Raw genomic sequence first — 13736 nt, forward strand, 5'->3', positions numbered from 1 at the left:
GTAGATCAATAGACAAATTGCCTAGGACGTATTATTTTGGTAGGATTTTTAAGGCTCGAGAAGTAGTCGAAAGTTACAGATTTCCACAGACTGTTCTGTTTTTTACAGATTCTGTTTTTCATGTGTTGTTTGCTTATTTTGATGCATCAATGGCTAGTATCCGGGGGTATGAACCATAGATAAGTTGGAGTACAGTAGGTTTAACACCAATATAAATAAACAATGAGTTCATTACAGTACATTATTAGGTAGCTTTTCTTTCTTGCACTAACGGAGTTTATGAGATTTCCTGTTGAGTTTTGTGTTGTGAAGTTTTCAAGTTTTGGGTAAAGATTTGATGGACTATGGAATAAGGAGTGGAAAAAGCCTAAGCTTGGGGATGCCCATGGCACCCCAAGATATTCAAGGATAACAAAAAGCCTAAGCTTGGGGATTCCCAAGAAGGCATCCCCTCTTTCGTCTTCGTCTATCGGTAACTTTACTTGGAGCTATATTTTTATTCGCCACATGATATGTATTCTGCTTGGAGCATCTTGTATGATATTAGTCTTTGCTTTATAAATTTCCACAATCATCCTTGCTGTACACACCTATTGGGAGAGAAATACTTGATTTGGAATTTATTAGAATACTATATGTGCTTCAGTTATATCTTTTGAGCTAGATAGTTTTGCTCTAGTACTTCACTTATATCTTTTAGAGCACGACAGTGGTTTAATTTTGTAGAAATTGTTGATCTCTCATGCTTCACTTATATTATTTTGAGAGTCTTTTAGAACAGCATGGTATTTGCTATGGTTATAAAATTGGTCCTAGAATGATGGGCATCCAAGTTGGGTATAATAAAAACTATCATATAAAGTGAATTGGATGCTACGATCAATTTGATAGTTGATAATTGTTTTGAGATATGGAGGTGGTAATATTAGAGTCATGCTAGTTGGGTAATTGTGAATTTAAAGAATACTTGTGTTGAAATTGGCAAGTCCCATAGCATGCACGTGTGGTAAAAGTTGTGTAACAAATTTATTGCATGGAGTGCTCTTTTGATTGCCTTCCCTTGTGTGGAGGACGGGGCGCGCGATGGTTAACTCCTACCAACCTCCCCCCTAGGAGCATGCGTAGTAGTACTTTGCTTCGAGGGCTAATAAATTTTTTGCAATAAGTATATGAGTTCTTTATGACTAATATTGAGTCTATGGATTATACACACTCTCACCTTCCATCATTGCTAGCCTCTTCGGTACCGTGCATTACCCTTTCTCACCTTGAGAGTTGGTGCAAACTTCGCCGGTGCATCCAAACCCCGTGATACGATACGCTCTATCACACATAAACCTCCTTATATCTTCCTCAAAACAGCCACCATACCTACCTATTATGGCATTTCCATAGCCATTCCGAGATATATTGCCATGCAACTTTCCACCGTTCGGTTCATCATGACACGCATCATCATTATCATATTGCTTTTTGCATGATCATGTAGTTGACATCGTATTTGTGGAAAAGCCACCATGCATAATTTTTATACATGTCTCTCTTGAGTCATTGCATATCCCGGTACACCGCTGGAGGCATTCATATAGAGTCATAATTTGTTCTAGTATCGAGTTGTAATTCATGAGTTGTAATTAAATAGACATGTGATGATCATCATTTTTAGAGCATTGTCCCTAATAAAAAAAGGCCAAATAAAAAAAATAAAAAAAAGGAAAAAAAGGCCAAATAAAAAAAGGCCCAAAAAAGGGGGACAATGCTACTATCTTTTTCTACACTTGTGCTCAAAGTAGCACCATGGTCTTTATGATAGAAAATCTTCTATATTGTCATTTTCATTTACTAAGTGGGAATTTTCATTATAGAACTTGGCTTGTATATTCCAACGATGGGCTTCCTCAAAATGCCCTAGGTCTTCGTGAGCAAGCAAGTTGGATGCACACCCACTTAGTTTCTTTTGTTGAGCTTTCATACATTTATAGCTCTAGTGCATCCGTTGCATGGAAATCCCTTCTCCTCATGTTGACATCAATTGATGGGCATCTCCATAGCCTGTTGATTAGCCGCGTCGATATGAGACTTTCTCCTTTTTTGTCTTCTCCACACAACCTCCATCATCATATTATATTCCACCCATAGTGCTATATCCATGACTCACGCTCATGTATTGCGTGAGAGTTGAAAAAGGATGAAGCGCATTAAAAAGTATGAACCAATTGCTTGGCTGAAACCGGTTGTTCTTGATGGGAGTATTTTGTGTGATGAAAATGAAACATAGCCAAACTATATGATTTTGTAGGGATGAACCTTCTAATGCCATGTTATTTTGAGAAGACATGATTGCTTTGTTAGTATGCTTGAAGTATTACTATTTCTTATGTCAATATGAACTTTTATTTTGAATCATTTGGATCTGAACATTCATGCCACAATAAAGAGAAATACATTGAGAAATATGCTAGGTAGCATTCCACATCAAAAAATCTGTTTTTATCATTTACCTACTCGAGGACGAGCAGGAATTAAGCTTGGGGATGCTTGATACGTCTCCAACGTATCTATAATTTTTTATTGTTCCATGCTATTATATTACCTGTTTTGGATGTTTATGGGCTTTACTTTACACTTTTATATCATTTTTGTGACTAACCTACTAACCGAAGGCCCAACCCAAATTGTTTTTTTGCCTATTTTAGTATATCGAAGGAAAGGAATATCAAACAGAGTCCAAACGGAATGAAACTTTCGTAAGCGATCTTTTTGGAACAAACGCAATCCAGGAGACTTGGAGTGGACGTCAAGAAGAAGCCGAGGCGGCCACGAGGGTGGGCGGCGCGCCCAGTAAGGGTGGGCGCTCCCCCTGCCTCGTGGGCCCCTCGTGGCTCCCCTGACCAACTTCCTTCACCTATATATACCTACATACCCCAAAAACATCCAGGAGCACCACAAAAAACTATTTCCACCGCTGCAACCTTCTATATCCGCGAGATCCCATCTTGGAGCCTTCGTCGGTGCTCCGCCGGAGGGGGAATCGACCATGGAGGGCCTCTCCATCACCACCAAGGCCTCTCCGATGAGTTGTGAGTAGTTTGCCACAGACCTTCGGGTCCATAGTTATTAGCTAGATGGCTTCTTATATCTCTTTGATTCTCAATAGAAATTTCTCCTTCCTCTTCTTGGAGATCTATTCGATGTAACTCTTTTTGCGGTGTGTTTGTCGAGATCCGATGAATTGTGGGTTTATGATCAAGTTTATCTATGAGAAATATTTGAATCTCCTCTGAATTCTTATATGTGTGATTAAGTTATCTTTGCAAGTCTCTTCGAATTATCAGTTTGGTTTGGCCTACTAGATTGATCTTTCTTGCCATGGGAGAAGTGCTTAGCTTTGGGTTCAATCTTGCGGTGTCCTTTCTTAATGTGTTACTCTGTTCCTCGTGAACTTAATACTCTAGATGCAGGCAGGAGTCAGTTGATGTGTGGAGTAATAATAGTAGATGCAGGCAGGAGTCGGTCTACTTGTTACGGACGTGATGCCTATATACATGATCGTGCCTAGATAATCTCATAACTATGCGCTTTTCTATCAATTGCTCGACAGTAATTTGTTCACCCACTGTAATACTTATGCTATCTTGAGAGAAGCCACTAGTGAAACCTATGGCCCCCGAGTCTATCTTTTATCATATAAGTTTACCATCTACTTTTAGTTGCATCTTTTACTTTCCAATCTATATCATAAAAATACCAAAAATATTTATCTTATCATATTATCTCTATCAGATCTCACTTTCGCAAGTTTCCGTGAAGGGATTGACAACCCCTTTATCACGTTGGTTGCGAGGTTCTTGTTTGTTTGTGTAGGTGCGTGGGACTTTTGAGGAGCCTCCTACTGGATTGATACCTTGGTTCTCGAAAAACTAAGGGAAATACTTACGCTACTGTGTTGCATCACCCTTTCCTCTTCAAGGAAAACCAACACAAGCTCAAGACGTAGCAGAGAAACATGAAGTGAGTGTGCGGATGAGCTGGAGAAAAAAGAGAGTGATAGCTACATGAAGGAGCATGCATGTGAGAGAGATAGGCATGAAAGGAGTGAACATAAAAGGGATTCAAATATTTGAATTCGAGATGATGATACATGTAAACCATACACGAACCAAAATTGATCTATCAAACATGCATACTCATATGAATTCACGCGCATCTATGTTATTTAATATGTAGATATTACTGATCCATACATTTTAGTAGAACATAATTTGGTTTAAATTTTTTGAATTCAACCTTATGATTTTGAGATCATTGTATTTTGAGATCATTGTTTAAAGGAGCAGAATTCTTTGTTGTGCTTTTGAAAGTATATATAAAAAAATGATGTATATAGAATTTTATTCCAATCGAAAATGGATCCCGCCCAAAAAAATAGAATACAAATGGGATTCGACTTGAGTTGGCACGGTAAAGGTGCACTCTGCAAAATTTGAACGAAGTGGGGAAAGTCGTAGTAACTGCCTGAAACCAAAATCTGCGAGATGGAAATTACTACTACCTATCCCTGCCACGCAAAGCCTATGTGCTCGATTTCTATGGGTTTTGATAGGGGTAGGTTTGTAATTTCACTCAAATGTGACATAACCGCCTCTCACCCGGATTCATACACAGTGGGCACCAAAACATAGTGTCTCCTCGGCCGAAATCGATTCCCTCCCCGATTCATACACGGTGGGTGCCAAAAACAAACTCTCGTTGGCAAATATTCGGTGTATGCGAGATTATTGTCCTATCCCCAACCGACTAATAATGATGTGATGTAGGAAATTTGAAATGGGGGCTAAGTTTATAAATTTCCTCGCATTTGAGACAAGCGCGCCTTGAAGACATTGTTCCCCCCTTCCTCTCTACCTCCATTTCTCCATTCATACTCCATGGGCGCCAAAACACCTTCTCCACCCCGGCCTCCTCCGTCCGCCACCCCCATCCACCGCCGTCCTCCTCCACCATGCCGGAGCTGATACCCCGACGTCGTCGTCCATTACAAGAGATTGACCTCTCTCATCCACGGCTTTGGACCGGGATCCTTGCATCCCGTCCTCTCGCTTCATCCCCGCCGTCATCCACCTTGCCGACGCTGCTCCTACGACTGTCTCATCCACCGCGCCCCGCCGCCAGCATCTACCCTCCTAGATGTACTTCACGCCACCGACAGCCATCACTACCGCAGCACCGTCAAATTCTCAGCAGATGCATACACGGTGCCGCACCAGAGGCGGTACTCTTTCGTATCTGCTCAACTTATTTATCGGGGCAAGAAAATAGATCGCCATTGCTTTCCTCTGATTTCTTCTCCATCACTTACTTGCTAGTTGAAAGCAAACATTGGTTGCGAAGTTGCCTTTGTCCGGTTTGCACCTTTAGAACCGCCATGGCACGCTCAACACTATACTCCCAATGCTTATGGTTTTACCCTTTTATATTCCACACTAGTTAAATCACAGTAGACTAAATTTCAAAATTGGGTCAGTCAATTTTTCAGAGCTCGCCGGAGTTTGCCAGTGCCAATGAAGGGGCTCGGGTGGGTACGGTGGTTGTGCGGGGGCGGTGGTGGGGCCTCGTCGAACCAAGAAAACTCTACACGAGTGGGGGTGGGGTGGGAGTGGCGGAGGAACACAGGCGGTGGGGGCCGGTGGTTGGGCCGGCGGCCCGTGCGGTGTTCTGTATGGGAAGAATCAGAGACGAGGAAGAAGAAGGTTTAGGAGACGTAGGATCTTCATCCAACCGCCTGAAATGGTCAACTGACCCAAATGAAAAAAGTCACGCGACTTGCATGTAGACATGCCTTTATATTCAGTACCATCATCGTACATGTTTAGCACTGCTCCTGAATCCATCAAGCTAAACAATGTGCCACTCATAATTCCAAACTTTTTGCTCAAGTACGAATCTGATATGATGCTGATATTACTAAAACAGATAACATGTAATTGGTCAGCTAATGTTCCTACTTTACATTCGAAAAGCACGTGCACCACATATAGAGAAACAGGAGGGAGTTGCTTTCTTAATGCGTTCTGGTTCATAATGTGTGGGCATTGCGCAACGAACATTTTATTATCCAAAATCTACTTGCTCTTCTTAAGCATGTTCCTCTTTCGTTCTTCTTTAATAAGTACTCTCTCCATTCCTAAATACAAGTCTTTGTATAGATTCCACCATGGACTACATATGGAGCAAAATGAGTGAACCTACACTCCAAAATGTATCTGGATACATCTGTATGTGATCCATAGTGGAAATCTCTACAAAGACTTATATTTTGGAACGGAGGGAGTATGATAGTAGTACAATATGTTCCTTGTAGTGAAGATGAGCAGGGACATTTGCAGTGTAGAGATCTATACGGTCGGTTGTGATGGACACTTTGAACTCTTCGGGCCTCTTGGATTCGTAGGATTTTGTAAACATAGGAATAGGATTTGTAGTGGCATGCCCACTTGAATCCTATAAGAATAGCAAGGAAATGCGGGGAGCTGTGTCGCCTTTGAGGGTTACACTGATATTAACAGTACTGCACCTTCAATTGAAGAGAGCTGGTATCTGAAGCCTTTCTAGCCGTACCGGCAATACTAGCACATATATTCCAGCAAGTTCCACTTGGCTGATTTTACTCTGATGCTTACGGTTTTCCCATTATATCTACACTATGATCTGTGTAGCTGCTTTGTGTCACACTAGCAGCAGTCCACTCTTGAAGCTAAACACTCCAATGACTTACCAAATTGGCACCAAGGCATTGAGTGCCATTCTGGATGCAATGAAACTCATACGCTCCCCACCTGTTGATTCTTGTTCAGAATATGATCCTAATGACTATTTTAACCTCAAGGAGTCAAAGGCAGATGGCATGTCCTGTTCACCTATCAAGGTGCCTGTTCTAGTTTGGCAAGGTTTTATTGATTGAGCGTATCTTGCATTTCTTCTACTTTGTTGCGCCGCCATCTGCTTAGTTTACTCATCATATATGTCGAGATGTCATGCCCATCCATTATCAATACATATTCCATCTGTCATCATACCATGTTCTTTCACTCAAATGTTGTTCTTGTGCATCAGACATCAAAAGGGAAGAGGGTGATTGCCGAACCTGAAGGAGCACCAGAAAAGTCCTTGAAAAACGTGGTGGTGCCGGAGAAATCAGATAGCACCCCACTTATATTGGTTGTACAATCCGTGACACAAAATGTAGGACCGACTCCAACAGACTGTACCCATACTTCATTGGCCACAGCACTAGCCCCACCACACAGGACCTGCACTCCAGCAAAAGGTATACCAATTTCAGTTGCCGTAGCAGTAGTCGTACAACAGAAAAATCCCACTCTGGCAAAAAGTACAGCAAGTCCACCAGTCGAAGAACTATCCCAACTGCAGATACAGCCAATTCCTGCAGATTGGAACCCCATTCCAGTTATTCCCAGTTTAAAAGACAATGATTTCAATGTTGTTAGGGACTACATGCATATATTCCCATCATGGGAAGATTATAGTGAAGACAAACACCGTTTTAACATCTTCCTGTCCAACTTACGTGTAAGTGCTATTATTCATGGTTATTATTTTCCTGTTTTCTGCTGATTGAACACATCAATGATTTACATTACATTGTTGTAAGTAGGCGAGGGTCAATCTGGATAGTCATGACGAGCAAAGCTTGCTTGTGCTTTTCAAGGAAGCATTGCAGCAGTATCGATGTTACCTGAGGAAATCACACTTTGATGACAAGTCTATAAACGAATTTCTGGTGAAGTCTCCCGTGCTAAATTTTGAAGACATTGAATGGAAAAACCTTGTTATGCACTGGTCTCGTTCCCAGGATGAGGTACTGTCTATGAAATCACATGACAATTTGAACTTCTACTTTTCCGCATGTGCCTTACAGATCTTTTTTGCAGGAAATCTGCTCGAAGAAGAATTCCGGTTTGAAAAGAACGACAGGATATCGAAAATATGCTGCCCGCTGCTTTGCTCTTGTTAGTACCTGTTGTCCTGTATCACTGTACTTTCATGCATACCTGGTTCATTGTGTGACAGCAGTATGCATGATAGCTTGCTTATCAATTGTTCGCTCCAAATTATCTGATCTGTATGAATGGTTACATTAGTGTAGAATATATCCAATGCCAATCAATTTTTTTAGCTCTGCATTGTTCTTGTAAGTACGTGTTGTCCTTTATCAGTGTACTTATATTGACAGGTAGTTGTTCATGTACCATCACTTTGCAGCTTATTTTCTTTTGCCCTCCATTTTCTACACATAAGATCTATATTTACTCTTACCATAAGGTTGGATAACACCGATGGTACTGAAGAAGTTTAGCTGTGCATTGCTCTTGGCTGTACATTTTGCATGTATCACTGTACTTACATTTATAGCTACTTGGTTATGTAGCATCACTCTTCATCTTATCTTAAATATTCTCCATTTTTTCTTATATTATCACATCTATATTTACTCTTAACAAAATGTAGAATAAAGGCAATGCTTATGAAGAGATTATGTGGTAAACTTCTTGAATTGACCCCCCCCCATCATCATGGACAAGGGCTTTATAGAGCCTATCTTCACCAATAGTGTAAGTTTGTCCTTCTCAAGCCTTCAAACTTTGTTGTGTATATTTGGTTATGCATGACTACAACAGCTATTTATTTTTGGTGTTTGCATCAAATTGCATGTTTAAAGTTTATTATGTAGTTCATAAACAAAAGTTTGTCCTTCTCAATTTAAGTTTTCAGTTGTACAACCAAGTTCCTTCTTCATACCATGTAAATTAAACTATACAGAGCAAGTGATGTTCTTTTGCACTGCATGTATGCTTCTGTTCTTGATCTGTAATCCGGTGGTGTGGTGAACCTACCCACTATAGCACAATGTCATATTCTGCAATGTCTTAACTATGAACAACGTCATATCATTCTACTATTATTTAAACCATCTATTTATTTGTCAATCTGAAGTGGGATAAATTGACAACACACTAACCATTAATACTTATGAGTTCTTGATATGTAAACCAGTGGTGTCGTGAAGCTGCCAACTCCTTCACAATGTTATTTCTTGCCATGTCTTGACCTGAACAATACCATATTGTGTTATGCAATTTTAAACTGTGTCACTTTATTCGTCTGTAAGAAATGTGATGAATTGTCAGCACTGATACTTTTATGTGCAAAACCTGTCATCTGTCTGCTTGTTTATCTTTCAAAGTGAGGAGGATATAAGTGTTAAACAAGCGCAGTCTCATCAGCTTGCTCAGCTGCTTGCACTGCAGCTCCCTAGCAGAGCTAACCTTTCTTGAACTCTATTGAAGTACTATGGGTTTTGTATATTATTTTGCCGGCGTGTTTATTTGCACTGGTGGCGATCTTTCATGCCCAATGTATGTAATCTGCTGTCTGCTTGTGCTTTATTATCATAGTGGCGAACTTTGATGCCCAGTGGATGTAATATGCCGTGATTTCTTTACTGTATAGTCTAGGTTTTTTCTTATTCACGATGTTGCACTTATTTTACTGTATATATATCCTGTCTTCGCCGTGAACCGGTCAAACCATAAAATTACGGTACATAATCGGGCCGTCATGCAATCATGATGTATGATCCGCATCATGGGCCCCGTCATCTTGCTCCGTTAAAAGGCCTAAATATAAACTGGCCCACTAGTAGATTTGGGCCTTTAATAGGCTGAGTAAATCGCCGGCCCTCTTTTCGCAAGAAAACTCAATGGGCTTTTATGAGGCTGAGAAGTAGGATGGGCCTGAAACGTGCCGAACAGCTCATGGGCCGGCAGCAGTCCGAAATGGACCCTGACCCATGATTGTGCCAATCAAATCATGGGCTTTTAATAGGCCAAAATTGTCTCGGTCCTTGTTTAGCCCAATCAGATTATCGGCTGCGAGCAGGCCGGATGCAAACTGATATGATGGGCTTTTAACAGGATGAAATTAATATAGGGCCGAAATGATAAACGGGCCCTTAACAGGCCGAAACTAATATCATGCCGAATTACTAAATGGGCCTTTAGCAAGTGTGCCCAAAAGCATAGCGTCCAGTTGACAGTCTGAATCTCATATGGGCCATAATTTAGCCCAAAGCCTCTTAAAGGGTTGGACCTGATCTGGGCCGTAATTTGGCCTAGAACGTGGTAGGCTTTTAACGGGTCGGATCTCATATGGGCCATTATTAGGCCCGGAACGTGGGAGGCCATTAATGGACCAGATCAAATATGGGTCGGCATTTGGCCCAAAACATGGCAACCAGTTAATGGGTGGGCCTACTAGGGTCCTCAAAATCTTGTGGGCCTATAGCTGGGCCGACCCATTAATGTCAGCGAAAACTCGTGGGCCTTTAGATGGTCCGGCCCATTATGGTCCGCAAAAATCTTGTGGGCCTTTACCTGGGCTGACGCATTATGGCCCGCAAAAATCTTGTGGGCCTTTACCTGGGCCAGCCCGTTATGGCCCGCTAAATCTTGTGGGCCTTTAGCTGGGCCCGCCCATTATGGTCCACAAAACTCGTGGGTCTTTACCTAGGTCGGCCCATTATGGCCCGCTAAATCTTGTGGGCCTTTAGCTGGGCCCTCCCATTATGGTCCAAAAACTCGTGGGTCTTTACCTGGGTCGGCCCATTATGGCCCGCTAAATCTTGTGGGCCTTTAGCTGGGCCAGCCCATTATGGTTCGCAAAATCTCGTGGGCCTTTACCTGGGCCGGCCAATTATGGCCCGCTAAATCTTGTGGGACTTTAGCTGGGCCATCCCATTATGGTCCGCAAAATCTCGTGGGCCTTTAGCTGGGCCGGCCCATTATGGTCCTTAAAAATCTTGTGGGCCTTTAGTTGGGTGGGCCCATTTAAACTTTATGGGCCACTTTTGGGCCGGTACACGTGTCAACGTATCATAGGCGCATCTCGCCCATTGGATGAGTGACACCTGTGCCAACGCGGAGCTCACACGTGTTTCCTCCAGCCAATGATGATTTTACACGTGGAAAATCCCCATTGGTCTGGGCTGTTAACGGGTTATCGGATCCAAAACCGGACCCGATAGCTTAATGGCGTTCCGTTACGGTGGATGCCATGTGTCGGTCACCCTTGACGAAAGCACTTCTGTGACATGCGATTTATCGTCATGGAAGTGGACACTTCCATGATGATAATTTTGGTAATGTCATGGAACACTTCTACGACAGCACAGGTATGACTATCTTGATTCTGTCATGAAATCGTCATGGATGTACATGCATGACAGAAAACGCGACCTACTTGGACAAACATGTATCATCATGGAAGTGTATTTTTTTGTAGTGTCCCCCTCTTTTTTTCCTTCTTACGGAGGTGGAAAGGGGGAAGGAGAGGGAGTAGGAGAAGGAAAGGGGGGTGGTCCCCCTTTCCCTAGCCCAATTTGGCCTACTCCCTTGTGGGGGGCGCACCAGCCCCTTGTGGGCTGGTTATCCTCCCTCCCATGGCACATATCTTCCATATCAGCATCATCACGATCGCCTGCAAGGAAAGGGATGCAGTGTGCTCTCTCAAGCGCGCCTACCAAGCTGCAGCAGTCAAGAAACCTGACGATGAGGGTGACGTCCTCCCAACTGAGGTCACCCCAAAGACAAAGAAGCCGCTGCTGGGCCAGGGATCTCATGAAGGGACATCGCCCGTCAGTGCTGCATTGAGCCTCGCGTCCGTGGATGGGGCGCCTTCACGCATCGCATGGGAAGGCACGCCCGACGCTCCTTCGATACGTCCATTTTGCATCATGCTTTTCTATCAATATTTATTGCATTATGGGTTGTTACTACACATTATGTCACAATACATACGACTTTTCTCTCTTATTTTACAAGGTTTACACGAAGAGGGAGAATGCCGGTAACTGGAATTCTGGGCTGGAAAAGGAGCAAATATTAGAGACCTATTATGCACAACTCCAAAAGTCCTGAAACTCCACGAAAGTCAGTTTGAATATATTAAAATATTGGGCGAAGAAAGCACCAGAGGGGGGCCACCCAGCAGCCACGAGGGTGTAGGGCGCACCCTAACCCCTAGGCGCGCCCCTGCCTCGTGGGCCACCAGGCAGGCCCCCGATGCCCATCTTTTGCTATATGGTGTTTTTTGCCCTGGAAAGAATCATAAGGAAGCTTTCAGGACGAAGCGCCGCCGTCTCGAGGCGGAACCTCGGCGAAACCAATCTAGGGCTCCGGCGGAGCTGTTCTGTCGGGGAAACATCCCTCCGGGAGGGGGAAATAGTCGCCATCGTCATCACCATCGATCCTCTCTTCGAGAGGGGGTCAATTTCTATCAACATCATCACCAGCACCATCTCCTCTCAAACCCTAGTTCATCTCTTGTATCTGATCTTTTCATCTCTTGTATCTGATCTTTGTCCAAAAACCTCAGATTGGTACTTGTGGGTTGCTAGTAGTGTTGATTACTCCTTGTAGTTGATGCTAGTTGGTTTATTCATGGAAGATCATATGTTCAGATCCTTAATGCTATTCAATACCCCTCTCATTATGAACATGAATATGATTTTTGAGTAGTTACGTTTGTTCCGGCCAGCAGAGCAGAGGGAGAGGATCCCTCGTCCATACAATGGCCGGGAATAGAGGGGGCAGCTAATTAAACTGTTAGGTTTCCTAACATAGGACTGAGCATGTCTCAAGGGAGTGAGACATGCACTAACAAGGCTCATGCATAAAGGGATGACACCTCTAAGGGTGCATACTTTACAACAGGAAAGGAACAGATTAGGGATCTTACCCTTGTCAAGTCCGGTCGCCAAGGGCGCTTAGGCGAGGTACCTATGCCAGAGGTACCGATCTTTGCTTTCCCTATTAAAGGGAATTCCTCCGCAAGACATGGGAAAAGTCTTGTTATAAGTAATCATGTGAATTTGGTTTTCGTTCGATATTTTGATGAGATGTATGTTCTCTATCCTCTAGTGGTGTTATGTGAACGTCGACTACATGACACTTCACCATGATTTGGGCCTAGGGGAAGGAATTGGGAAGTAATAAGTAGATGATGGGTTGCTAGAGTGACAGAAGCTTAAACCCTAGTTCATGCGTTGCTTCGTAAGGGGCTGATTTGGATCCATATGTTTCATGCTATGGTTAGGTTTACCTTAATTCTTCTTTCGTAGTTGCGGATGCTTGCGAGAGGGGTTAGTCATAAGTGGGATGCTTGTCCAAGGAAGGGCATTACCCAAGAACCGATCCACCCACATATCAAATTATCAAAGTAACGAATGTGAATCATATGAGCATGATGAAAACTAGCTTGACGATAATTCCAATGTGTCCTCGGGAGCGCTTTGCTTTATATAAGAGTTTGTCTAGGCTTTTCCTTTGCTACAAAAAGGATTGGGCCACCTTGCTGCACCTTAGTTACCTTTGTTACTTGTTACCCATTTTGAATTACCTTGTCACAAAACTATCTGGTACCGATAATTTCAGTGCTTGCAGAGAATACCTTACTGAAAACCGCTTGTCATTTCCTTCTGCTCCTCGTTGGGTTCGACAGTCTTACTTATAAAACGGACTATGATAGATCCCCTATACTTGTGGGTCAACACCCTCTCAGGTTGGGCTCGGGGGCTCTCCTCTGGAGGGCCTCAGACCTAGCCAACGTCACGAGGGAGGCGCTTGGGCACCATGTGGAGGCATGCTTCAGCGCACGCT

Source organism: Triticum aestivum, chromosome 2B (genome assembly GCF_018294505.1).
Source record: "Triticum aestivum cultivar Chinese Spring chromosome 2B, IWGSC CS RefSeq v2.1, whole genome shotgun sequence".
Taxonomy (NCBI): domain Eukaryota; kingdom Viridiplantae; phylum Streptophyta; class Magnoliopsida; order Poales; family Poaceae; genus Triticum; species Triticum aestivum.